Source organism: Melospiza melodia, chromosome 2, assembly GCF_035770615.1.
Source record: "Melospiza melodia melodia isolate bMelMel2 chromosome 2, bMelMel2.pri, whole genome shotgun sequence".
Lineage (NCBI taxonomy): Eukaryota > Metazoa > Chordata > Aves > Passeriformes > Passerellidae > Melospiza > Melospiza melodia.
In genome coordinates, this window is record NC_086195.1 from 79,202,070 (window position 1) to 79,229,570 (window position 27,501).

At 41.6% G+C, this 27,501-nt stretch overlaps 1 long non-coding RNA gene across 1 annotated transcript; it reads right to left on the reverse strand.

The window, feature by feature from the left end:
- Nucleotides 1-818: 818 nt before the first annotated feature.
- On the reverse strand, nucleotides 819-25,622 carry LOC134415177 (uncharacterized). Its single transcript, XR_010026955.1, has 4 exons — nucleotides 25,471-25,622; nucleotides 14,221-14,581; nucleotides 1,364-1,434; nucleotides 819-926 (listed from the first exon to the last, which is right to left on the reverse strand). It is a non-coding gene; the product is annotated as an uncharacterized LOC134415177 (long non-coding RNA).
- Nucleotides 25,623-27,501: the final 1,879 nt, after the last annotated feature.

Genomic DNA, 27,501 nt, shown 5'->3' on the forward strand with positions numbered 1-27,501 from the left:
TTCTATTGCCAAGTAGTTGGAAATAATAGCAGTAATTTCCCAGGATCTGCTGATTGTATTTCTCCTGATGCTGTATCTTTAATCTAGTCATATACACCTTAGCTGCTTCTCCTGGTTTTGTTGATAGAGAACTGGAGAGAAAGAAGCATCTGTAAGCATGATTCACCTCATATTTATGTAGCTGTCTAACACAGGTCAAATAAATCATGTGCTGGTACTTTCCATCAGAATAGGGAATAACTGTGCTGATGAAACATACAGTGGAAATGTCTAACACTGAGAAAAATGAATGCTGCCTCTTCAGTTCCTAGGAGCACTGCCTCATTAACTAGTAAATAAGAATGACAGATGACAGGTAATTATCAAAAGCTCCTAGGGAGAAAATAAATATTTTATCATTCCAGTGTGCTGAAGTCTTGAAGATGTTTTCTGCATGTAGGGACAGATTTTCAAAGATATCCAAGCATCTAAATATCCATATAGTCATCTACTGCAGATCAGCTAAAAGGACAGTTGGGCAAGGTATTGAAAAGCAGTAGTAACCTGGGATCCTAAACTTGTCTTCAGGCTTTGAAAACCTCCCTAGCTATTTCAGTTCCTTTGCAAATCTGTTTTTTAATGCTTTTTTGATCATGGACTTCTAAGTTGCTTGGTTACTTTTGGAAATCAGACCCAGCAAGCCTACATTTCTTGAGTGTCAGACAGAAAAACATATGATTATACTAGGTACATCAATTTCCACATTCTGCCTGGGAAATATCAGCTCATGGTGCATCCCCATAAAATGCACAAACACTGTGTTCTCTACTCACCTATAAAAGATGCAATCAGAATATGTATCTAGATGCAAATAAGTCTTGATGCTAATTCATTTGCACTGCAATTCCTTTCAAGTTTGAATGTCTTTAATTTCCCAGATGCAATTCCTGCAAAGAATTGACAAAAGAGTTTCAATGAAAAAGACATTCTCCAAGCAACTAGAGGGGAAAATCAATTGTCCCTGACTGTCATCTCCAGTTTAGAGCTTGCAGGTGGGCCACTATGGGATTACATATCCATACTACACACACACACACACACACACACACACACACACACACATTCCCACTTTCTCTATGTTGGATTATTAGTTATGATGTTGAAAATATCTTTTTCAGAATTATATGAAACTAAACATTTGTTTCCCAATAAACTGATAAACGTGCCCTGTGATGCTTTAAAATGCATATTTGCCAGAGGAGGACTGACTGTGTTTGAAAACAATTACAATAATGAACTCCAGATGGTCCCGCTGTCAAGGTACAATAGGTGTTTTTTTTGTTTAGCTAACATGAATTGTGGCAGAGAGAAATCAGATACTCACAAAGCTGAACAAAGCACACATTCAGTGACATGTCTCTTCTTTTCTGGGCTAGTCGAGCAGCACACTTTGAACTTGAGAGAGAGAGAGAAAATACATAAACCTCTGTGAACAGGAAAACAAGCAGCAGAACACATAAATGCTATGTTTGGTGTCATATCTTCCAATCATTCATCTATATAGTGTGGTGTAGCATTGAATGTTTATATATATGAGTCACAAGCATATCCATTAATATATGTATTTATGAAATACACAACACTTAGGAAAAAAAATAAAACTACAACAAACAAGTTGAGGGTAAGAATCAGGACATTTTTGTAAATGCAAACAGTGCTATCTGCTGCTGCCAGAAAAATAATTTTCTGCCTGTAACTGCTGCCTCATCACAAAGTTCAGTTGAAGGTGCTCCATGGCCAGGTGTACCCAGCTCCAGTGTGGTATCTCTGAGAAATAGGATGCAGCTCTCCTCAGTCCTTGGATATCCTCATGAAAAAAGTTCCGTTTAGTCTGGCATGTATTCCTCTTTTTTTTTTTTTACTACACCCTGTCTTTCCATCATATATTTGGACAAGTTTTTGTGAATTTCCACAGTTTCATGGATTTTGACACATAATTTTTGACAACCTAAAACTCTTTTGGGAAGCCACCAACCATGTTGGCTTTTAGCCATCAGAAGATGCAACCATCCTGTCACTTATCCCATGACTGAAGGTCACCAAAACAATCCATGCAATGTTCAGCACCCCATCTGTGTCATCTCTTCCTAGCTACCCATCTGCAGTGTTGGTGGTTTGTGCAGGCCTATCAAGATCTCTCTGGATGACATCTCTTCCCTCTAGCATACAACTGCACCACTCAACTTGGTGTCATCTGCAGACTTCCTTAGAGTTCAATCAATCCCACTGTCTACCTCAGAGATGAAGATATTTAGGAGTACTAGTGCCAGAATGGATCCTTGAGGGACACCACTTGTTACTGGTGTCCTCTTGAACATTAATCCATGGACTGTAACTCTTTGGGCGTGGCCCTCCTGTCAATTCCTTATCCACCTTGCAGTCCATCCATCAAACTCACAACTTTAAAGGTAAGAATGTTGAAAGGCCTTATGGAAGACCAGGTTGACAGCACCTGTAGCTCTTCTCTTGCTCACTGATACAGTTTCTCCATCCTAGAAGGCCACTACAACAGGGGACTCTTTAGACAGATGTGGCGTTAATGACACATGAGAACTAGTGCAAACTAAGCATTTTCCAGTAAATCTTAAAGACAAAGAAAGATGGTAATCTCTGAGAAGAGGTCAACATTTCCCAGATAGTCAATAGCCTGAAAATAAGCAATCTGAGCTATTTATATGGACATTATTAAAGTCCTTATAAGGAGGTGAGGAAGAGGTCAAAAAGAAAAGAAAAGGAAATGAGATAATTATTGCTATAGAAAGAATAGGTTGGAAAAAATGGAACTTTCAATAAAATCAAAAAGTGGGAATCTCAAGATCACTTAAAGGAAATAATTCATAGAACCAACAGGCCAGCTGTGGAACTTCTGATCAAAGGATGTTTTTGAAACCAAGAACTAACCAGGACATTTTTCTTAGTGCCAGAATTACCATAATTAATGATGCACATTCTGGAGGGTTTCAGAGCTGATTATCAACCCCTGTACCTCAAATGAGAAGAGAATGGGGAGGAAAAACAGATGACCTGATACATGACTTGCTGCAGCATCTTAATGTCCTTCTGTAAAACTTCTTGTCTGTCAGAGATGGAGTACAACCCACAGACCGCAGGTTCAGCCTTAGAAGACGACGTCTGTCTTGCACAGTTCCACAGCCTGGCCACAGCCTTCTGAGACACTCATTAGCCAAGTGTTATTTGTACTGCTTGTTGAGGATATGAGAGGATTAGGACTGTCTAGCAGCACTGGGGCATGAGTCACCAGAATAATGTCTTTTCCTGGATGTACGAGGAGCTTGTTTTGTTTCACATCAGCTGTGATGATGACTGGGTCATCTAAAAATGTCCTGAGACAGCCCAATCTAAAGTTTTAAGCCTTTGCTGATCCACAAATTTCCTAGCTCTCCAGTATCCCTTTTTCTGACATGAACAGTATAAATATCCTGACATTCCAATTATGAGACCTGCCTTTTCACTTCACTCTAAAGCTCTATAGTTGATGCCCCACTTGTTGAAGGACTCTGTTTATGAACATCACTAAGCAGAAGCTTGAAAAAGAGACTGATGTCCTTAAATCCATGGAGTGTGCCTTTGAAATCAATGCGTGACTGAGGCAGGAAGAGCAAGGATATAGTCTAGTTTTGTATGGTTTTGCTTGTAGCAAAGTTAACTTTGAGGATGAGGACACACTGGAGCAGGTTGCCCAGAGGAGCTGTGGATGCCCCATCCCTGGAATTGTTCAAGGCTGGGTTGGATGGGGCTCTGAGAAGGCTGGTCTAGTGAAAGGTGTCCCTGCCCATGGCAGGGGAGTTGGAACAAGGCGGTCTTTGAGGTCCCTTCAAACCCAAATCATTCTAGGATATGATTCTATGATATGATAATAATCAAAAAAATATTGTGAGTCCTCTTCAATTTCATTTTGTGACTGTTCATATAATTACACTCCCTGGATTCATATTAATTTCTAAGTTGCAAATGGGATAGACAGCAGTTGAAGGATAATTGGGTAGTTTACATAAATTAGATCCCTTAGGTATATCCAGGACCAAGTCAGGATATTCAAGCAGAAGAAGAGATGTGAAAAAATACTGAAAAAGTTGGAATTAATTGAAAGACAACCCACTGAGTCACATTCAGAACATGTAGCTTACTAAAACATACAACAGACCTAAAGGGCAGTAATCTATTTTTGGTTCTTGATCTGACTGCAGTCAAATGACTACAGAGCGTGTATTCTGCGCTTTGTCTCTATTATCTTTTTAATAATAAGGTGGTGAATGATTGTAGGTGGGTTGTCATATTTTAGAAGAAAAATTCCTCCTGATTTCCACCTCCACCATACAATTTTCTTCTCAAGCTGGTTCTGCACTGAGCTATTTGAGTTTCACATGTAATCTTCTGTATTTTAGTTATTATCTGTTTTCCCTAACCTTTTGGCATGCTGATTTCTAATAAGTTTTTTGAGATATGTATTGCCCTTCCACAGAAAAAGCATCTGCAAGGTTATGTCAGGTTATAATGCTAGATATTGCCAGAGACTAGACAAGATATCTTTTCCTTGTCAAATCTTTGGTTGTTGTGTCTCAAAATACAGGTTTGAGACACAACATCTAGGAGTAGGAGACATATAAAATGTTATTTGAGGTGGCTGCAAATAAAGAACATACTTGGCCAGACAAACAACATGTTCCTTTATTTTACTGACTTTAGCCAGGGGCAAATAGAAAATAAGATGCAAGAGGTCCCATCTACTAGCAAAAAGAGGGAGGTGCTTTGCTGCTATTTAGCATTTCTATTTAGGAAAGCAATTTATTTTTAATTAAGACATATCTTTATTGTCACTGTTTGTCTTGCACAGCTACTAGTTAACAACCTGGATAGTGTAATTCTCTTCTCCATAGCAATGGCAAAAAAAAAAAAAAAAAAAAAAAAAAAAAAAAAAAAAAAAGTTTGCTTTGCTTTCAGTTCCTTGGAGACAGGAGGGGAATGAAAAAGAATAGCTCCCTCTCCAGCCAGCAAGTATGAGTTTGTGGTGGAGAATAGCTTTTCAGACTGCTTAAGTGACTGTGTAAATTTTGAGATACCACAATGATGGATGTTTTATAAATGCATAGGTAGGTAGATAGACATGACAAAGAGAATAGTTTTAGGTTTAACCTGAAATGAGACACTCCATCACCATGTCATCTCTGGAAAGTCACTTGACCTTCTTGTTCCTGAATCAGACCAGCTGTAAGAGCTGATAAAAAGCTGCTTTTCTAGGAAACCAAGAGCTTAATCAAAACTTATGGGATTCCAGAGAAGCCTTTTAGTTGATTCAGTGGGCCTGGGCTCAGGTCTTAAATATTTCACATCAACCGAACAAGTCTTTGCTGTGCCTCATTTTGCTTTTGTGCCCTCCTCCTCACTGCCTATGGGGCAAGCACTGAACATTAGCTCCCAGAGATGGCTGAAAGGCTGGAGAGCTTGCTGCTCTGGGCTCTTGCCTTCCCTCTTTTACTCCTTGCTTTCTTCTTGCACGCATGACTTTGCTTATCAGGAGTTTAATATTTCAGTGTTTTATAAGTGTATTGATGGACAAAGCAATTTACCCTACAGGGATGAAGCTGACAGCGTGGTAATTAAGAATAAAATAAATGCTAAGGGTGGGAGCAGACTGCAGTGAATGACTGATTATTTCTGATAAGGAAATGGCTCTGCTGGTAACAGAATCCACAGCATTTAAGAGCTGAATGGAGATGCCAGACACAAATACAAATTAATCATGTCTTCATCAGTGGAAATATATTACCTGTGCTGTTCATCTGCCACATATAGTCTAGCTCTGACAGTATCTTCCAACAAATGGGTGACCATCAAGAGAAGCTTATTATTTGCCCATAGATAAATTGCTTGGCAAATTCAGAACTTCCATATTATTATGTGTCTGGAAAGTGAATTTCACTCTCATTGCCACTGCAGCAAGACAAAGCATGAAATTCCTTTAGAATTAGATATCTGGCTCACAACAGTTTGTGTGAATAATGATGCTCTTTGGTGAGGATCCTGAAAGGCTTTAGAGGCATGAATGCATGAATGCATGAATGCCTCTGACTTCCTTGTCAAGTAAGTAATTGTTACACTCATTTCACAAATGAGTGAACCACAGCAAAAAGCCAAGGAGATGGCATCTTTGTGACAGGCTTGGGAACAGCCTTCCAGAGAGGCAAGTTCTCACACAGGGAAGGGTGAGGACAAAGCAGGTGACAGAACCAGCATGTGGAACTGTTGTTCCAGCTAACTGATACTGAATTTATCCCATCTGAGGTCAGACTTCACAAATTCATCCATACATCTCAATTAGCCATACAGACCTGTGAGAACAGGGACTCAGTTACCAGTGTGTGTTCCTGAGCTGCATTTGGGCCTCATGCCATGCAGCTCTAAAAACAACAGGATGCCCAGAGGGACTGTAGATGCCCCATCCCTCGATGGATGGTCAGGCTGGACAGGGCTCTGAGCAACTTGACCTAGCTGAAGATGTTCCTGCTCATTGTGGGGGTGGTTGGACTAGAGGACTAGTGCCTTCCAGCCCAACTGTTATATGATTCTGTGCAGATCCCTGGCTTTTGGAATATGCCAGGAGGTGTAAGTTATTAGAGAACCTCAAGTCCAATGACACTGAGTCCTCCTGCAACCCATCAGCACACATCCATCAACACAGAAAAACCTCTTCTCCTAAAGTACACATTGTCAGCTCTCACATGTGAACTGTTCCTCCTATCCCAGATCTTCAAAGTGTTTAATATGTCTTGTGGCTCTCAGCCAGGGAAGCTTTTAGGATGCAGCTTGTAGGTTCAGGAAGGGTGGTCAGTCTGCTTCTGGCAGAGCATTGACTCCTGCTATCATCACTAAAGATTTTGTCTCCTATTTGACTAGGAGGACAGCTGTGAAGTAGATTCCCACCATCACCGGTAATTCTACTTATATTATGCTATCTTATCTATCTGTTCTATTTCTCTCCCTCTTAAGGGATGAGAAGAAAGAAAAATCAATCTGCTGAAAATACAGGGGGGAAAATAGAAACCCTTTTCTCCAACAAATCACACATTCCTAGTAGTAGAATTGCGTGGCTTTTAATTTCACTGAAAGAGAGGCAGTAATTATAGTTTATCACAACCGGGGAAAGGTTTCCTGAGGTACAAACTAATTATGTTTTAAAATAAACTGATTGTCCATGTAATAAACTATCACATTTTCTAATCATTTGGAGATTTATGTTACTTTATTCAATCATCTCTGTGTAGAAATGAAACTATAGTAAATCAACTGGAAAAAAATGTCTGGACTAAATTGAAAGCTCTGTCATTACAGGGCATTATGAAATGAACCAGATAGGAGAGAGCAGGCTGCATGCACAAAGCTCCCCAATACACACAGTTTTATATATTAAATGAATGGTGGTAACTGACAGCCAAACCAGAATTTATATTCATTTAAGGTCAAGTCTCAGCCGGTGTTCCATAGATTTGACATGTATTAAAGGACAAAGGTAAAGACAGTCTTGTTGGCTACAGGGTATCTCAGTCACAGTCAGTTGTGTAAGGACAGTAATTAGAATGAATTCAAGAATGTAGAATAGATGACTGGGTATGACATTTCATTTATGGCAGGCAACAAGTGACATGATCTTATCGTGAAATTAGTCATCATCATAGACTTCTCGTGTCGATCTATAAAATGAAATGCCATGGAGAGCAGCATATTTCTCACTGTTATGCCAACATGTCTTTTTATAATGTACATCATTAAAATAAGCCTGGGAACTGGAACATGCAATCACAGTAATAGCATCAATAATGTTTAATTTATGTGTTCTGTGTATAAAAACATTTTGGTGCCTGAAAAAACAATGACCTGAAAACACAATTTATCCTTAGCAAGGCAGCATGCTGTGCTGCAAAGCATCTGTAGAGTGAGAAAAAATCAGGATATGGACTGCTGAACAGCACTGCTGTGTGGTGGCGTGCTGTGATGCAGAACCAGGGGCAGAGACCTCTTGCCACAGGGGCAGATCCTCAGTGGCTGATGAACCCCTTTGTGGTCCTTAGCTATGTAGTGCAGAGCAGAGAGGGGCTGGTAACTTTTGCAGGAGGATGTGTCAGGTTTTGTTCTCTTCCACATTCCAAAACAACCCCACTGGAAGAAAATCAGTGGGAATCTGAGAGATTTTGACAAAATAACTTCTCATGGGTGACTAACCACAGAAAACATCAGTCTAGCTTTTCCTTAATCTGAATATGGGGGAAAAAATATAAGCATGGAGTGAGTGTGCATGCAAGACTGCTGGGAGGCCCGAGAAGGGCAGGAAGCCCCATCAAGGACTTGGTGATGCACTGTGTGAGGGCACAGACCTGCTGTGCATGGATAGCCATCCAGTATCTGTGAGCCCTGGACACAGGACACGCCCCAGTGTGTTACAAGTGAGAGGAAGAGGCTGAATTCACCACTAAACTTTCAGATCCATGGAGGTATATCGCTCTTCCATCCCATACCCACACATCAGTACGTCTTTCATTATATGAGCAGGACATTCTGGTCATGTACTGAGAGATTCTAATTGGACTTGCAGCACTGACAATCCAGATTTCTCATGAAACTGGACTGCCAGACACTGGAAACAGCTACTTGAAGGTTTTGTTGAAGAGCTGATGTGCTAAACTTCCTCCTTGCTCTGACTGAAAGTGAAGGACCAGTTGATATCCCCTTCATGAGCCAAAGCTAAACTGGTAAGTTCCCAACTGTGGCAGGAAGCAGTATTGCAGGGCACATGGGAAGAATTGGAGAGATTGAGTGAAAATGCAGGGCTGGTGCATTGCCTGTGAAAAAGTGAAACCACAGAGGAGGTAAAAAGAGCCCTGGGTGACTGAGCTACGAGAGATTCTCTGAGCAGAGCAGTTCTGTCGAGGCAGAGAAGATGCCAGTTCACTTCTTTGGAATTGTCTCTCCATCATCCTCCCTCACATCCCTGCTGTGACACAGAGCAGTGGGATGCCGTCAGACTGCTGCCACCTGCCAGCCCTCTGCTGCTCCTCGGTTCCCTGAGGAAGAGGCTGATAGGTAAGATGGGAGCAGGTGGGACTTTTTCTCACCCTAGGGTGAGCCCTGTGGCTCTTGGCTGTAAGCAGATTTTGCTCATTAAGGATGGATAGAGAAAGGGTAACTTCTCACTGATCAGTCCTGGCTCCTCTCTGATTTAAAGAAGCAAAGATCAGATTTAAATATAAGCAGATTATTTTTAAAAAATGCTCTCCAAACCCAAGCCAGAAACCTGGGAAAGTGTGCTAATCCTTATACTTAATGAGTTACTCTTTCCACTCACAACATTAATTAAATGGCTAATAAGCAACAGTTTATTAAAGACAAGAAATTAATTAGACCAACAAATAAGTCAACACTAACTAATTCCCAGGCTATTATCACAACAACAGCAGTTTTCTGTCTTTTTCTCTGGAGAGGTGCCTCCCACCTCTCACGGCTCCATGCCAGCCCATGTCAGGCTGCCACTTGTGGTGGCTGTCATGGCTCTGCTTCCCCTTCTGGGCTCTCAGAGGCGTTGCTGACACTCTTGGCAGAGAATGAAAGCACTCTGAGCTTGAGGGGGAGAATGTGAAGACCAGCTTCCACATGAGGCCACCAGTCTGGTGCAGATGGACCGGGGGACCCAACCCCTCACAGCCCATCCCGACTTCAGACTGGTGCCACCAAGGCAGAATTGACAAGCAAAGGGGCTCCAGAAGCTCAGGTGGGGCCCTGAGCACCAAGTGCACTTGAAAGTTGGTAATACTTTCCCTGGCTGTGTCCTCCATGCTCCCACCTGCTCTCCCTCAGAGAAATCTGCTGTACCCAGGCCACCAGCTGGGTGCAGGATGCTCCCTGTCACTCGGCATCCAGGTGCAGGGTTGGACCCTGGCTTCGTGTTTAGCTGCACAGATGTAAGTAGAGAGAGAGAGAGACCTCAATACTCACATGGATCACAGTGTGTCATTAGGAACCTGCTTAGATTCAGACAAATCTGGGGGGTGTGAAACCTGAGTAAGTTTCCAGCTCAGATTCCAGCCAAAGTACATTTGGCAGGTAGAAGTGTTAACTAAATCTACCCCGATTATACTAAATTTCCAGACATACTGAAATCATCAAAAAGTGGAAGAATTTGCTCTGATGTGCATCACATTATTTCTCAAACACCTCATTTCCAAGGGAGGCAATTTTCAGGAGAGTAAGAAAATTACAATAGTTTCAAAGCACACACTTAATTTGTGGGAATCAGAGAAAGGTATTATATTAGTCAAAGTGTCAACTCTCAGTCAGTGGAAACTTGTATTCTGTGCACAAGGATAATCTGAATAGATTGGAATGAAGTGTCTTTGGTCAATTATTTCCATTACAAGGAAATGCTTTTGGGTAAGGATAGTGAGAAGTATTTAAATAAGCTTGCTTAATAGTCACTGGAGGTACAAATTCATCTTGCTGTCTAAAAATTCAATGGTACTGTACTCTGGGATGCTAACATTCAATGTTGCAGTCTGACAGGCTTTGTAGGTGTAGTCATGTAAAAATTTCTCTCATCTATCCCCTCCTCCCGACTGTGACCCAGTTTGCAGGTCTTGAGATGATGCTCCTGTAATTTAAGCTTCAAGAACTAGCTCTACTAAAACAGGCTAGAAGGGCACACACTTGATGAGTGAAGGCAGCTGTATCCAGCTGTGGGGAAATGAGAAGGCAAGGAGGGAGGGAATAATAGTTATCTGGAGGTTAGTGTCTTCTTAAACCACTGCTGCAGCCCCCCATGAACCCATGATCCCATGCTGTTCCACTGGGGAAGCCACAGGTGCTTGAAGTTTTGGGTTCTGACAGTAACATGGGCTGACTGTGATGTGTATTCAGCAATCATCTGTTGATCTGTAAATTATTTGAATCCATACTTTACAATGTCCATTTTAAAATACGTTCTAGAAGAGACTGACACTAGTGTTGTTGAAAAAAACAAGCAATCATTTATGGCTAAGAATCAGGGGGAAGGTCAACAGGGCAGATATCCAGGTAGGAGTCTGTTATAGACCACCCAGCCAGGATGAAGAAGCAGACCAAGTATTCTGTAAGGAGCTGGGAGAAGTCTTAGGATCCCTAGCCCTGGGATGAGGAATGTTCCTGTATGTTGTCTACCTGGACTCTAGTAAAGCCTTTGACACCATTTCCCACAGCATTTTCGTGGAGAAACTGGCTGCTCATGGCTTGGATGGGTGTACTCTTCACTGGGCATAAAACTGATAAAACTGGATGGATGGATGGATGGATGGATGGATGGATGGATGGATGGATGGATGGATGGATGGATGGATGGATGGATGGGCACAGAGAGAGATGGGCAATGGAGTTACATCCAGCTGGGGCCTGGTCACTAGTGGTGCTCCCCGGGGCTGTGAGGTATTTGGGCCAGCCCTGGTTAATATCTTTATCAATGATCTGGGTGAGGGGATAGAGTGCATCCTCAGTCAGTTTCCAGGCAACACCAAGTTAAGCTAGCTGGTGACTCAGACTAAATTGTTTATTTTGCCATACACATACACAAGACCTGATAACTGTTGTCTCCCTTAAACAAGAATGCAGACTTGTACCCATGGGGAGCCAGGGAAGGAAGGATTGTATGCACGTGTTTGAATGACTACAAATGTGTTCAGGTCTCTTCCTCAGCTGTATACTGCCAGTGGTGCTGGGCAGATATAAATCAGTAGATCCAATTACTCCAGCAGAGCTGAACTCGACTTTTTTTCCATGGGGAATTTGGTCAGTTGAGTGTATGAATAACAGTTCAGAGCTTGGCTTTATATTTTGAAGAGGGTTGTAGTTAAGACAGCTTTGCTAGGCAGGGAAAGAATTTTTCCCAGACCAGGACATTTCTGTAATATCTGTTATTTATTCAGAACAGTCTGTTCTGTTTCAAAAGCAATGGAGTTGCTCTTTTGAACTATTTATAATTTATTTTAGGCTGACAAGAAGCAGAACTATTGCAGGCAAAAAGAAACTGCCCATACTTTCTGAGTAGCAAGTTGGAAGACAAGCTCTTCTCAAATTCCCAGGGACCTCACTCCCCCTCTTTGCTGCACATCCTGAATTTACTCGTCAACCCATTCTTGCCAGTTTTGTAGGCCAAGGTGATCTGAGGAAGGTTTAACACAGGAAGATAACTATTAAGGACTGAGGTGAGCTGAGCAAATTTTTTCTTCTTTTCCCTCAAAAACAGAATTTAGCATATTTGAGTGACAAGGTGCTACTAAAACCTACTCCAGGTCAATTTAGTGAACAAAGCAGTATGAACAAATGTCAAGTGCCCAGAAGAGAATATATGACCCCAAACAATCTTCTATTCTATCTACTGTCCATTAGCTTGTCTCTCACCTTCTGATATTTCCTTGCATGCTAAAATAAGACCAGATATTTCTGCTAGCACAGCTCCTAATCACTGAGTGCTGGCCAGCTTCCTGGCAAAGCTGGGGACAGTCATGGCTTGTATTTGTTAAACCTCTGAGCTTATTGAAATTACTTCAGTTTCACAAAGCATTCAGGAGGACACAGGAATGAGTCTGCGTAGGGAAAGGTGAAGGAATAACTAGAAGTTATTCAGGAGATATGAACTAAATGGATTGGTATGCTCTAAAGGCCTTTTCTATCAATTCAGAATTTAGGATAAGATTAATTCATTTCCCAGGCACAGTGGAAATCTGCATTACAAGAATACAAAAAGAAATACACATGGCAGTCTATTAGTATGAGACTGAGTCAGACAGATGCTACAGAAGGGGAGGACACATGGTACTTACAGCCTGATGGAAAGACACCACAGTCTCTGTGCTAGGTATGGTGAGAGAATAGCCTACCAAACCCTGTGAGAGTTCTAATGAATTTCTGGATTACTGCATTTCACAGAAAGTGGCTACAGCATGAAGCAGGCACCACCGAACCACAAAATAAACAGGGAAAAAAGCAGCGGAATACCTGAGACCATACCTCATGGATGTCTAAGAACAGATTATATCATAGCAGCACAGAGAAAATGACGCTGTTTGCAGTGGCATATTGATACCTATCACAGACTCCTGCCTGATCATCATCTGCACAGCCCCTCTGAGATCCACCTTTGACATTTATGTGATGATGCAGGCAAACTTGAAGTGGGAAGACAGTGTTGCAGGAAAGCATTGTCCACCAGCACAATGCAAATGAGTAATGCCAGATTCCTGTCTGATAAATGTCTTCTGAAGGGAAAATTTCAGGGAAAGATGATGAGAAAGTTTTGACTGGAATTACCCTGCAATCATTGAGGGTGAAAATTAATTTTGCTGAACTTCAGCTATCTAAATGTTAGGTCAAAGCTAGTTTTGCTGAACTTTTCTGCAGTCAGTGGAAAAGGTGGGTATCACTGTCATATATTCTGGAAAAATCTCCTTGCCCAGGATTCTTCTCCTGGGAAGCTGAGAAGCCTCAGAGAAAAAGGAAAACAATATTATCTCATTTGATTCTCCTTTGTTTTGCTGCTTTGGAATATGGTTGGAGATTGTTGAGATTGTTTATCCAACGTGTGAATTTTTTTTATTTGTTTTGACTTAATGACCAATCACAGTCCAGCCATGTCAGGACTCTGGAGAGAGTCACGGGTTTTTCATTAGTACCTTGTTAAGCTTTCTGTAAGTATCCTTGCTCTATTCTTTAGTATAGTTTTAGTATAGCATTCTACATTATCATATCATATCATATCATATCATAATAAATTAGTCTTCTAAGAACATGGAGTCAGATTCATCATTTCCTCCATCCATCCAGGGGACACCGATAACACCACAGGTGGGCACCCCTAAAGGATAAGTCCTGTATTTTAAGGAATTTACTAGCACAGACTAAATTCAAAACACTATGCAACATAAGTAGTCTGGTTTGGTTTGTGGACTGTTGTTGTGAAGGGTTCATGCCACCAGTGGAGCAGCTTGGATGATTGCTTTTCCTCCCAGTATCTACAGAATTTTTAGCTGAGATAGTGCCCACTGACAGCTCTGGTGGGCAGCTGGTGACCAGGCCCACGGAATCAGCAGGGAAGACACTTTACTAAACAGCAACAGAAACAAACCCTACTGTGAAAAGAACAAGAACCTTGCTCCTCTGTCAGTGAGGGCATTCCTGTAAGGAGCAGCATCTCTAAAGCGTTAGAGCAGGCAGGAAGCAGCTAAGATTAACATCCCTGAAGACCACAAGGTACTTGGACTTCAGCAAAGAAAATCTTCCAGAACTCAGTTTCTGCAGTGTTTTACCAGATCCAGACACTGCTTGGTTCTTCAGACGTGTTGGCTCCTCATCCTCTGGGTAATCAATTATATGCTACAATTACTCCTTCCTGTAGTCCTTCAGGTACTTTTCTCCAATCTTCTGACAATTTAGGCATCTCAGCATTTCACAAGAAACACTTCCACTTCAGTGTTGTTATTTCTCTCCACAAAGAGAAACTTGTAATTATCTGTAAAGAAAGGAGAATGCTAAGAAATTCCTCTAAATAAATATTTTGAGGAGCTAACAGAAGCTCATTGTAAGAAAAGCAGAATAAAGCATGCAGTGACTTGTCCCCTTGCTGATGATGACTGAAGAACTAGAATTTTACTCCTTTAAAAATATTTTAAAATTAAAATTTATAAGTGGCAAATATTTTATTTCTTGTTATTAGAGAAGCCATTTCTTGTTATTAGGAAGCCTGAGTCACCTGAGTGACCCTGAGAGGTGACCCTGAGACCAGAGCCCATGCAGCAGTGAGTGCTGCAGGGGCAGAAAGCTGGAGCAGTGCTCCCAGAGCCTACTCAGATCTGTTTGCCAGCAGTCCCCATTTCTCACATCTACTGGAGGCCAAATGTTTAGTTTTCTAGGCCAAGACACCAGAACATGATTATCAGGCAGATATTTGATTAACAATAAAAGGATCAAACAGATGTGGGTAGGTGGAAACGGTCTGTGCTGTGCTGCACTCAGTCTGGAGTAAGCAGAGTAAGCAGTAGGTAAGCTGTGCCAGAAAGCCAGCACTTGGAGCTACCCTCTGTTTCTCGAGACATCACAACAGATGCCATTAGTACTAGGAATAACTATGTGGCACCTGTCAAAAAATACTCCTTTTCTAGAGTCCACCAGTGGAAGTGATTTTCTGATTTATCCCATGTTCATTCTCTATATATATTCTTTTTCTGGCATTGGCAGTGTTAGCTGAGCAGGTTACCAGCCTCACATGCTCATCCCCCCTCTTTAGGACCTCCATCTCCCAAAGACAATCTCAGTGTAGAAACAAAAAGTTACCTCACAAGCCATGCTCTCCCAGGCCCTGAGAGCATTGCGGTTGTCACTAAAAGGTGCAGAGATCTCAGAAGTCCCTCTCATATGTTGTTGTTGCTATCCCGTGATTCATCTCTGTTGTTTGTATTTTCCTATGAGAAATAGTCTGGGCTTGACTTTGAGAATGTATACCTGGGCAAGGATGTGTAAGAAATACATATTCTGGGAAAAGTAAGTTCCCTAAAAGTAGAGCTGAAGACCAAGGGTGTTCAGCATTTGCATTTGGCAGCCCTGCAGCTGCTGTTGGCAGATGTGCTGCCGTGTTCCATCAATCATCACCACACGCTGATCAAAGCTCATTTGCTCATTAAAATCTCAATGTAGCCTTCTATTTTCTGTGCCAGTTGCATTTAAGTGTGCTGGTTATGGCTGGGATAGAGTTAAATTTCTTCACAGTACCTGGTGTGGGGCTGTGTTTTGGATTTATGCTGGACACAGTGTTGATAACACAGAGATGTTCTTGTTATTGCTGAGCAGGGCTTACACAGAGCCAAAACCTTTTCTTTTCCTTGCCCCACCTACCAGTGAGTGGGCTGGGGGTGGGATAAGAGTTGAGACAGGGCACAGCCAGGACAATTGACTCCAACTGACCAAAAGGATGTCCCAGACCATGTGGTGTCATGCTCAGCAATAGAGTTAGGGGGCAAGGTTGGCCAGGGGGCAGCTGCTTCTCAGGAACTGGCAGGGCAATGGTCAGTTGGTGGTGAAAAACTGTTTTCATTTGCATAGTCTTTCTTGGATTTATTTCTCTTTGTTAATTTCCTTTTCAATACATAATAGTAGTAATAATAATAATGCTAATAATTACCATTAATATAATTATTACTACTGTCTTTCCTTTCATTACAGTTATTAAAATGTTCTTATCTCAGCCCATGAGTTTTCTTACTTTTATCCTTCCAGTTCTCTTCTTGCCATCCCACTGGGTGGACAATGAGCAAGGGACTGTGTAGGGCTTAGCTAACAGCTGGGGTTTAACCACAACATTAAGTCATCTGATTCTTTCATTTTCTTTTACACTTTCATATCATTACAATCTTTAAAATGTAGAATAATAGTAGCAGGTGAGAGCTTCTTCATAACGGTATTGAGATCAAATCATCCTGTAAATTAAAATATGTATTTTCCTTCAAATAGGTTATTATTCAGCACTGACATTAATTATAGTTTTTCTTAACTATCTAAGTGTCTCTCTGTTGCTGTGTTCTGTCTGTCTGTTGTGCTCTCTCTGTGCTGTCTTTCAATACCCTGTTTCTCATTTTTACTGTTTTTGCCATCACCTGACAAAAATAAAGAATACATAGGCAATTATTGGGATTTTTTAGGCAAATTTGGCAGCCTCTTTATTTACTTTGATTCAGATGACAGCCCTATCTGACAGTTTTTTCAGGAACAGTGTTTGTCAGCTGAATAAATATAGGTTGGCAGTGTTAACAGAGAATTTCCATTTTGTCTAACCCCCCTGAAAACCTACTTTGACTCAGTATTGAACACATTTCCCTTTACAAACCCACAGAAAATGAAAAACAACTGGAACCCAGGGTATTTCTCTGTAGGCTGTGCTTTTGCACGTGATCCATCTCGGCAGTGGGCATTACCCCACAGCCCTCTGCCAGCTGAGAGCATTGATGAGCCCATGTCCCACATTCCCCGTGGGGTTTGACTTTAGGCACAGCCTGGGGTTAGCATGGATTAGGGAGGGCTCTGGGTACAGAGTTTGGACGTGGCCGCCATGGGTGGTGGTATGAGATGGCAGCTGCATGGACACCAGCCATGCTGCACCAGCTGGCCCCTGGGACACAGCTTGGTCCTTGGACACCTAGCTTCTTGGCAGAGGGAGAGCTGCCCAAGGTTGGACACGTTTTGTAATGCCATGCTCAGGGTCAGACCCTGGGCAGCACTGAGGCAAAAAGGATGGACCCACTTTGCAATTATCTTCCATCATTTCTTAGAGAGTTACCCTGGTGCGGCCCACACAAGTCTGAGAGAGGACCAAGCCTCAGCTCTGCACTTGAGGTTTGTGGTGGATGTTTCTCCCCTGAGGCTGCCCACACGCTTCTCACCGCACAAAGATGGCCCTGTAACCCTGCAGGAGAGTCTCCAGTGAATTCACTGCCCTGTGACAGGGGATGAAGATCCTTATGTAGATTGGATTAGACTGAAATGTCAAATGCTCATAGGTGTTCCTCACTTTCCCCAGTGGGGAAGCAGGCAGCTGAGGCTTTCTGATGTTTGTGCTATAAAAGCAGAAAGATGTTCAACAAAATGGATGTGGGGTGTAGATGCTTCACAATTACAACATGTCCAAAAGTGAACCTGGTTTCACAGGACAGATGCAGATCTTCTCACAAAGAAATCCTAAATAATGACTGAAAACACACATGAGACTGAAGGAAATATACGTGAGCTGCTCCTCCTAAATTCCATGTTCTGAAGATAAATTCCAGGTACCTTGAGGACAGCTATTTCCAGGGGCTGCATTATATGACCTTGCACTACAGCAGCCCCTCAGAAACAGCTGGTGAATTGTACTTCAAGAGTTCAAGCTCATTTCAGCAGTCTTCAGTATAGGTCTTGTGGGAGAAATTGAATTTCCTCCCAAACTGCTTGCTACAGCACCAGCAGGACACTTGATGACTGCACATCAGGCCCAGGATGGGTAAAGCATCACAGCAGGAAGGATGCTAAATTAGAGCAAAAGGGCCTCATTCTACACTCACATTTTCTGGCATAAATCAGGAGTCATTGGTGCAAATGAGGTTACTCCACAACAAATCTTGTAGGGACAAGATCAACGCTGCCCTTGATTGGATTTTTTTTATAGTAGGATAAAAGGATGGTGTGCTGGGTGCCAGTGGCATTGCAAGTTGTTTGCTGTATGAGCAGACATCTGTGGAAGAGCGCTTGACGCTGCCTGTGCATGAATCACTGCACACATCATGGATTAGCAGGAGAAAAAACCCAAGCAGGGCCTATTTCCCTCTGCAAGGTGTCAAGTCACATTTTCATTTTTAAATATTTCTAAGGTTCTCCAAGGTGAGGGGAAAAAAGCAAACCCTAGGAGTACTTCCTAAGCCTGATTAGTTTCATGTCTGTAGGTGACATCCACCTGCAAACTGCCAGAAGCTGCCTCTTGGATTTAGGCTGTGGAATGATGGACTGAGGTAGGGCAGAATTTCCAACTGCTGATTGTCATCCCCTCTAACTACACATTTATCTGTCAAGGCTGTTTGACAAATTGCAGGCAAGCATGTACCTTGTACAATCAATTGCAACATAGCAAATACCATGATTCATCCCAATGAAGGGCTGCTCTCAGTCCTGAGATGCAGCTGTACCTTGGCCTGACATTGGGTTTGTGCTCTAAGTATTGAACAAATTGTCTTTTTAAATAAGATCTTATTGTAAAGAAGTTCATGGGAATTGAAGGGAGAAAAGCCATACACTTATTTTCACAACTCCTCCCTACCCAGATATAGAAGATCCCTCACAAAAGGAAGATAAGAAAAAGAATAATTTTCTTCTACAAAGGACATGGAAATGACTAGATGGCTTTAACCACGCAGAAGCCCCTTTAAAAGGATCATATTACAGCCATTTATATGAAAAGCTTAACAATACCTTTATGTTCTCTGATCCTCAGAAGCCTCCATTATAGGGTTCTCATGCTATAATAATACATAAAACCTTGTAATAATTGAAAATATTATTTGGTACAGCTGTACTCCCATTCAAACAGGCTTTTATAGCTGTGTATTAGAGCCACCATTGTCTTTTCTCAATCACAGACATCAAGGGCAAAACTGTGGACTGAATCAACTTCTACTTTACTGCTACTTGATTATGCCTTGTTTTCATGCAAACCCAGAAAAGTCCAAAGCATGAAGAGTATAAGAATTAACTGGGATCAGACTTCATATGGTTGTGTTTTCTGGGGCCATCTGGTTAGCAGCATGTATTAGGAGAGCAAGACAGCTCCTCCAAGTACAACAGTAAAGCTGATGAACGTGCCTTAAACCCACCGAGGCTTCTCAACTGAGGATATCAGCCCAGGGAGACATTACACATGCCCTGGTAAAAAACTTCATGCCATCACCTGAAATATCTTCCATGCACTGACTTCTAGAATTGGGTCTTTTATATAATATCTTATGGTTTGTCCAGGCCATCTGGAATACAAGCTGCCAAAAGCCGTGAGAAGTTTGCTGCTAGCTTCCTTCAGTACACAGAGTTGTGGAGTTTTTTAAAAGACAAGAGAAATGCAAATAACAAGGTGTCAGAATATTGGAGGAGAATTTCACTAAAACTTCACTCTGGAAACACGTCGTCCTCTTCATCCAAAATGTTAACATATTGAAATAAACACACTGGAGCAAGAGATTGTCTTGCCATTTCCCTTCCCTGTAAGCAGAATTGTGTTTCTTTAAGATACATCATCATCCTTCTATACCATAAGCTTCTGAAGCACAAAATACTTAATTTTGTTCTGCAGAACACGAAAGTGCAATTCAGTGAAGGGAGTAAGCTTATCCTTCCCTGAGCCTACTGGGAAATGCTATGCTCTTCAATTTAGGCGTGTTCAGAAATGTTTCACTAAATTTTGGCCACAGTCTCCTCCTTCACAAAGCTGTTGTTTTTGCTTTTTTCTTCTGAGCTGGACCTCACAAAGGCAAGAGGCCAGATGGTAAGCACCTGACACAGAGTGAAAAGTCATTATCACCAGTTGTCTAACTTTGTACCTGCTTACCTGGAGCTGGCAACAGAACAGAGTTGGCTCAGATTGGGACTGTTGGTCCAGCTGCCTGCCCACCTGACTGAAACTGTGGGTCTGCATTTGGCTAACCTGAAGCTTGAGGGAATTCAGGACATGGAACCTTGCGTCCATAAGTGTTGACACAGCTGAAGAGGTGTTAAAAGGCAAAGTGGTACAGCCTGTTAGTACAAAATAGTGCAGCCTGTTAGTCTGTGATATGTGAAAAACTACAGAGATTTTGTGTCTGTTTACTTTTTGTTGTTGTTGTTGTTGTTGGTTGTTTTGTTTTCTGCTCAGATCAAAATTTGTTTGCCCAATGCTTTGTGAATGTCTCTGATGGCTGGAAACAAAGCAAAACCAAAACAATTTACAACAAGTTATACTCCATGAAATGAAACCTGATTCAGACAGAATTAAATTTTTAGTAGTTCATTTAAGACAGTCTTTTGTTTTACCCTTGTTGACACACATTTAACTGTAATCATTAACTCCGTTTAGGGAGAAGTCTTTGTTAACAACTTGCATTTCCTCTGTTTCACTTCAGTTTGAAATGCCAGGTGCTTATGGTTGGTATCCTGCAATAGATTGTTTCGTTTTCAGATGCATTCAGAGTTGCACCTTCAAAGCCTTTTCTAACAGGAAATACAAAATGACACATTATCATGGCCAACATCATCAGATGCTGATATTACACATTTGGAGACCTTTTCTTTGCCATGGATTTAGCCAAATAAGCTTTTTACTGGCTCTTACCAGAGCTGGTTCTGGAAGCAGTTTTGCTGTCCTGGGTATGATTCCTGGAAAAGCTGCTTGTTTGAATGCTTTCTGTTACAGAACTGGTGAATATTGTAGATAAGATACAGCAAACACATTGGCAGTCACCATGTCATTGCTTTCTTCTAGGCAAGGGAACAGGAACACATCAAATCTCTGGGACGTGATAGGAAGCAGACAACGCTCAGGCTCTTTCCTCACCTGAACTGCATACAGGAGCAGTCATTGCTCACAGGCAGCTCACTGTGGGGCTGGGACCACAGCCTGACTAAACACAGAAAAGACAAACCATGGGAGTTGCAAGACAGGCAAGCAGTGCTAATTCACCTCTGAGAACTTAAAATTTGATTTCAAACAATCAAGGCCAGCCTCACCTTGGCATTTTTTTTCATATTACTAAAGTAAAAACAAGCAAAAGAAGAAAAAAAGAGACTCTGTGTCTCATCTGAACAACATAAGGGAGCACAGATGACACATTTTTGCCCATTTGTAGGTGACATAAATGAACTCTGTACAACATCAAAACAGCTTTCTTCTCTGTTTATGAGCAAAGTCCCAATTTGCATTATAGTCACATACTGAAGAGAACAGAGACGTGTGTTGACTTTCTCATGGGTAAAAGCTGTGGTGCTTCCCACAAAAAGAAGAGATAATGTGGGGGGTTCCTCTGACATATATAGGTACTCTGTGATTTTACAATTGGTAGCAAAGTCTGCATGAGGGTAGCAAAAACAGGTAAGAATTTTCAGTATGGATGCAAGAAGACTGTCAAGAGGTTAGTGATCTGGGCAGAAAGCAAAAATAAAACTCCTCAAATCAGAGAAACATAATTTCTTAACACAGTGCTCTCTAATTTCCATATGGACATTCCTCTATTCACCTCAGGACCACTTCTACAAACAAGTAAATCTGTATAAATACAGGATATTATTCCATGCTGTGCATATCTGAGTTAAATTTCCTGGTTTGATCATAACTGCTGTGCCAACACGTACCAGAGGAAGCTGGACTGGACATCACGGATGGCTCTTTGAGGCATTTAGTGCTTATTTGGCAAGGCTTACTTCTGCTCTAATGGGTGCTCTAGGGACCCATTCCAGAGAAGAGACAAAATCAATTTGCTTTCACAGAATTTTCAGCACTTTCCTAGGGTTAGAGCTGTGTTTATTCATGCTGTTTCTGATATTGAAGGAATTTACAACACATTCCAACAATGTCAACAGACACTTATGTTAGTTATTAATTCAATGGACTGATATAATTTGGAATCTCACTGTATCTGTGAATACATGAGTGGGATTTTAAGATGAAATATGTGATATCTCCTGTCAAAAATGAAATTGCAACCTTGAAGGAAAGATTATGAAGCACATCCAAAAAGCTATAGGTGTATTTTTATAGTAGTGACTATTGGACAGATTTTTGACATATGGTCTGATCTGTCATTCTTCTGATCTTGCTCACTGATTTGGCAGAATGTGCAAACCTGTCTTCAAGAGATTAAGGTGAGAAGGGAGGAAATCTGTGACAAAATCAGAGAAGTTACCAAGAACCAAAAAGATGAACAGTTCCCCTTAGCAAAAAATAATCTAGTCCAGAGATAAATGTTTTAGATCTTCTGAAAAATTCAGAGGACCTTCAACTCTAATTACCTTCAGGATGACTTAAGCACTTGTAACACTCAGGAGAGCGATGCTGGTCCTTGAAGGGCTGCATATTTGCATTTTCAATCCTATTAACCTTGCTGGTATCTGTTGGTTGCACACCACATTTTATATGCTGCATGTGTCCATCTGACCTGCTGTCAACATCTGTTCTTCCAATGGTACAAGTGTGTCTAACTAGAAAATATCAAACTAAGAGTATCTTATTGCCACATTTTATTTTTGTCCTGTTTCTTAAAAGTATGTCTTGTTGGAGAACAGGTACTGCAAAAAGAAAATAGATAGTTTCCTTTTAGTAGTTAATAGCAGCTGAGATCTGGGAAATTTGGGACAGAGAAGCAGCTTTTTCCACCTTGTCCTGTGTGTTTTCTGCCTGGAGAAGTGTGGGGCTCCCTGCACTAAAAATCTTTATGATGCAACCAAGCTAAGTCTGGAAATGAGGCCATACTAGTACATGTGGAGGGAAAAGGCTGCAGTTCTACATTTGTCAAGTCCTTCTGTTTCTCTGCTAAGGAAACAAATACGAAGCAATGCCACAACAGAGGACAGGGAAGGAGAACACCAATGTAAGCATCATCTCACACTGATTTTTCAGACTGATTCAAAGTTAAAAGTTCACATTGTCAGGCAGTCTAAGAGGGTCTGTAAACACAAAAACAGATTTAAAGAGCTTCAGGCTTCCCAGCTTGAAGGCTGTTCAGCAAAATTGAAGATGGCACCAAGATAGTGATTAACGGAAATATTAAATGCATGAAAGGATTTTGAATTTATATTCTGAACAGCATTACACTACCAATCAGTTGTTTTGTTATAATGTGCTGCAATTATCCTGAGCTACTGATGCAAATACATTTTGATCTGTTGAATCAATAAGAGAATTTCATTATTGCAGCTTCTTGTTCAATTCTGGAGAGCTGAGGAACAATGAGCTCTTGATTATCCCCTGTGTAAATGTTGACAAACTTTACTCATATTGACTAATGTGCTCCTGGAAGACAGTGAGGTTTTGCAGGGATGGTGATGGGCCACTGCAGAATGGAATGGAATGGAATGGAATGGAATGGAATGGAATGGAATGGAATAGAATAGACTAGACTAGAATAGAATAGAATAGAATAGAATAGAATAGAATAGAATAGAATAGAATAGAATAGAATAGAATAGAATAGAATAGAATAGAATAGAATAGAATAGAATAGAATAGCTCATTGTAGGTATCTGATTTCTGAACATAACAGTGTCGGCTGATTTCAGGGAGTACTCTGCCACCTTCCTTTAGTCACAGGCTGTGTCTGCAATGCCTTGGAATGGGTCTGTGCAGAAGCATTGATTCTGAGCTGTGGGAACCCACGTTTCTCCCATTTCTAGGCAGTTTCCCTCAGATTAGATCTGGCCTGGCCCCAAGGATGCACACCCACCAGAGACATTGGTGATTTCATGAGAAATACCTCCTGGTTTTGTTTCATCCAGAAGGAAGCTTGTTTGTACACCTGAAAACTTTTCTGTAAGGTGACCCAAACACAATGAAGGGGAGCTACTGACTCGGGTTTAAATAGTACTCCTGAGCTGATTTGATCTGAAATGCCACTGCCAGTGACATAGCATCACAGTTCTCTTGCAGTAAGTATTTTGAGGGGCTTCTTCCAAAGACAGCTACGTTTAATACCCTAAATATTTTTCCTCACTCTTTCTTTCACTCTTTGTCTCACTATGATTGCTTGTGGCATCAAGAATTCTGATTTTTTTTTCTATATTCATCCAACAGCACAAATCCTGCACCCTGATCAGTGAGCTCAGCTGTGGTGAAAAGCTGAAGAAAGGAAGACATGACAGCTCATTATAAGGCTTCATAACCACTGTTTTTTAATGTTTCAGAGAGCACAATAGAACTGGTCAACATTTTTTACTTACAAATATTTTTTGATGGAAAAAATGAAAAGACAATGAGAGATGAATCTGTGCTGTAGGAAATTGTTGACAATCAACTGGCTGTCTGCAACCACAGCTTATAGTGAAAAGGATGAACTTTAAAAGAATACAGCTGTTTGAAATAAAAGCTAAAAAGTAAAACATTTTTCTTTGGGCACATTGTCTGACAGTAACCGAACAACTCCAATTTAGAGCTTGTGTTTTAAAGCAAGGTGGCAGGAAAAGCACAAAGAGGAAAGCAGAGAGCTAGAGATGATGACAGTGTTACAGATGAGACTCAAAAGAACCTGGCTGTTACACCATTTTCTTATCATCACAGCCATGAAAGCTTGCAGGAGCTGATCAACAGCTTCTGCCTCAGAGATATTATCTGCAGGAGAAAAAACACCCACAATTTCTCCTAAATGTTAGACTTTAAAATTTTTTTAGAAGCCAACATGTATTTTTCCTATATTTAAATTCTTGTTTCTCTTCTTTCCCCTTAAATTTTATATTAAAAACATAATTCATATTTTTCAGCAAGTTTTACCCAGTCTCAGGTATGTTTGGATAATTTGCAAGTAATTCTGGCATGATTAACCCAGTGAATGCAGAGATCATCATCCAAAAAGAAGCAGCATGTTAGATTTTTGATTTTTTTAAAGAACTGATTTTCAGAAGCTTATCCAGTCAGGAATAAAAATCAAATAAAATATGGTAGATTTTACTTTCTAGTTCTGGGTTAGTCTTTCAACTTCTTTCAACTCCATAGGATCTGAGTTAAATCTGTGTGTAAAAGCTGGCTTTTACATCTTGCTGTTTGTTCTTAATGAAACATATAAAATCATGTTAATTTTCTATCCACTTTTTATTATCCCCACTGCAGGACTGAACACACGTGCAGAAGTGCAAAGAACCCCTTAAAACATGTACCTGGAGAGTCTTTCCTTGCTGCAGGAGGATATCCCAGTAAGGGAGAAGAGCAGGAAGACCACTGAGAAGTCAATGCAGCTCACTGCACACTGAGAGCACACCACACAGCTTACCACAAGACAGAAACGACTGTGGTTTCTAACAACTCTGCACTGAAGTGACATTTCTAGCTCTATTTGCTACAAACATGACTCTGGTCACCTTTCACCATTTTGACTCTCTTTAGTACACACTGAAGATGGCTCCAATCAGAATTTGCCATCCTGAGTCTGCTCTCAGCCGTGAGAGTCAGCCAGACAGCAAAAGGTTTGGAAGTAGTAGGCTGGAAGTGTAGGGCCCTACTTATGTCCTTAATTGGAAGAAAGAGTGCCTGGTCCATTCTTGTGGCATTCTGAGATGGTTGTTGGCTCCCCTGGAGGTGATTGTCCCCAGCCTCCCAATCTGGCACTATGGGCTTTCCCTCAGTCCCTCAGGGAGAAGGCGGGAGGTGGGAAGGTGGGACATGATGGATGAGTCCTTGTGAGTGAGTCACTTACTGACCTCCCCACCTCCACGTGTGATGTCCTAGGTGTGAAATATACTAATTTAATTTGATAGCATAGAGCTGTTGTAATAATTTCTGCAGTGGTGGGAGGGAGCATGGTGTGGAGCCAGTGCCTGCAGTTTGGTGAATTGAGAGGGTGAAGGAGAAGGTCTGGGGCTTCTGCACAGCTGCCCATTGGAGCATGGCTGGCTGTGCAGAAGGCCACCTCACCTGTCATTCCCTTGGGAGAGCACCAGCCTGGACAAGAACCTTCATGCCTTGACATGTGGGCTCAAGCAGCAAAAGCAGAAGGACACCATTGCCATGCCAGTCCTCAGGCTTCAGCAGGAGTCAGGGGCAGTCCTTGAGCCCAGAAAGGATTCTGGACACAGGGACCACTCCATGACATTGTGGGTTCAAAATCTGCAATACATTACTTGCGAAATGACACAAACCCTGTTCCCCTTGCAGTGAGGCTTGCCCTCACAAAGCTGGCCTCATGTGTGCAGATATAACAGTGTCCTGCCCGTCCTGCCCTAGCACAGCCTGTGAAAGCTAATGGCCAAAATGGGACCAGGCTGCACGTCCTTCCAAAGCTGTCCCTTACAGTCCAACAGAGGGCCAGGGCTCTAAATTGTTCCCCACATCTTGCAGGGCACTTGGTGCAAAAGAAATGTTGGTGAAATATGAATGGAGCTGTTGTCAATGGTCAACACAGAGAGAGGCAGACAATGCTGAGCAGAGCCCTGAGCCAAGGATCCTAAATTGAACATCCCAGTGAGAAGTGCTCAGCAGAGTGTTTCTGAGGAAACCAGTGTCTGCCACTGCAACAATGCCTCTGAGGTTTTTCTGAATTTATTCAGCAAGCATATTATCTGTATGTGCATTCACCAGATGCCCATATATTTTATCATATCATTTAAAAGCAGGAATACATGCAAATGCTCTCTAGCAGTTAGACAGGAATAACTGCTAAAGACAAATTTTAGAGAGAAAAAGAATTCCCTGGAAGAGGTTGATGATGCCTATATAACTAGGGAGGATTTTAACCCCAGCTAAATTCTCACAGGTACAATTTACTTTCAAAGAGATGGACAGATCTGCTGTCCTATGTGCTATAAAGTCTAACCTCATTCCCTTTCTGAGTAGGAGCCACTTAATCCCACCTTCTATCTCCCAGGCATTAAATCCTGAAAAGTACCAGTGAATTTATTGGCATGAGGCCGCCAGAAGCCTTGGTGACAAGCACAGCTCCCCCCAGCTGACAAGCTCCAGCTTCCCCCACTCCCAGACTGGGCTTTCACTGCAAGTCAGGCTATGTAGTAGCTGGACAACCTGTGAGAAATACATTACAGGTTGACTATGCATAGGCTGTTGGCTCAAAACATCTGTAAACAGCTTTCCTGGAAGCCCAGCAGAGATATCAGGGGAATGTAAAGGAGGTATAAGATTTTTTACCTTGGTGATATTGCTCCCTGAAGTGCTTGTAAGATACAATAACCTTATCC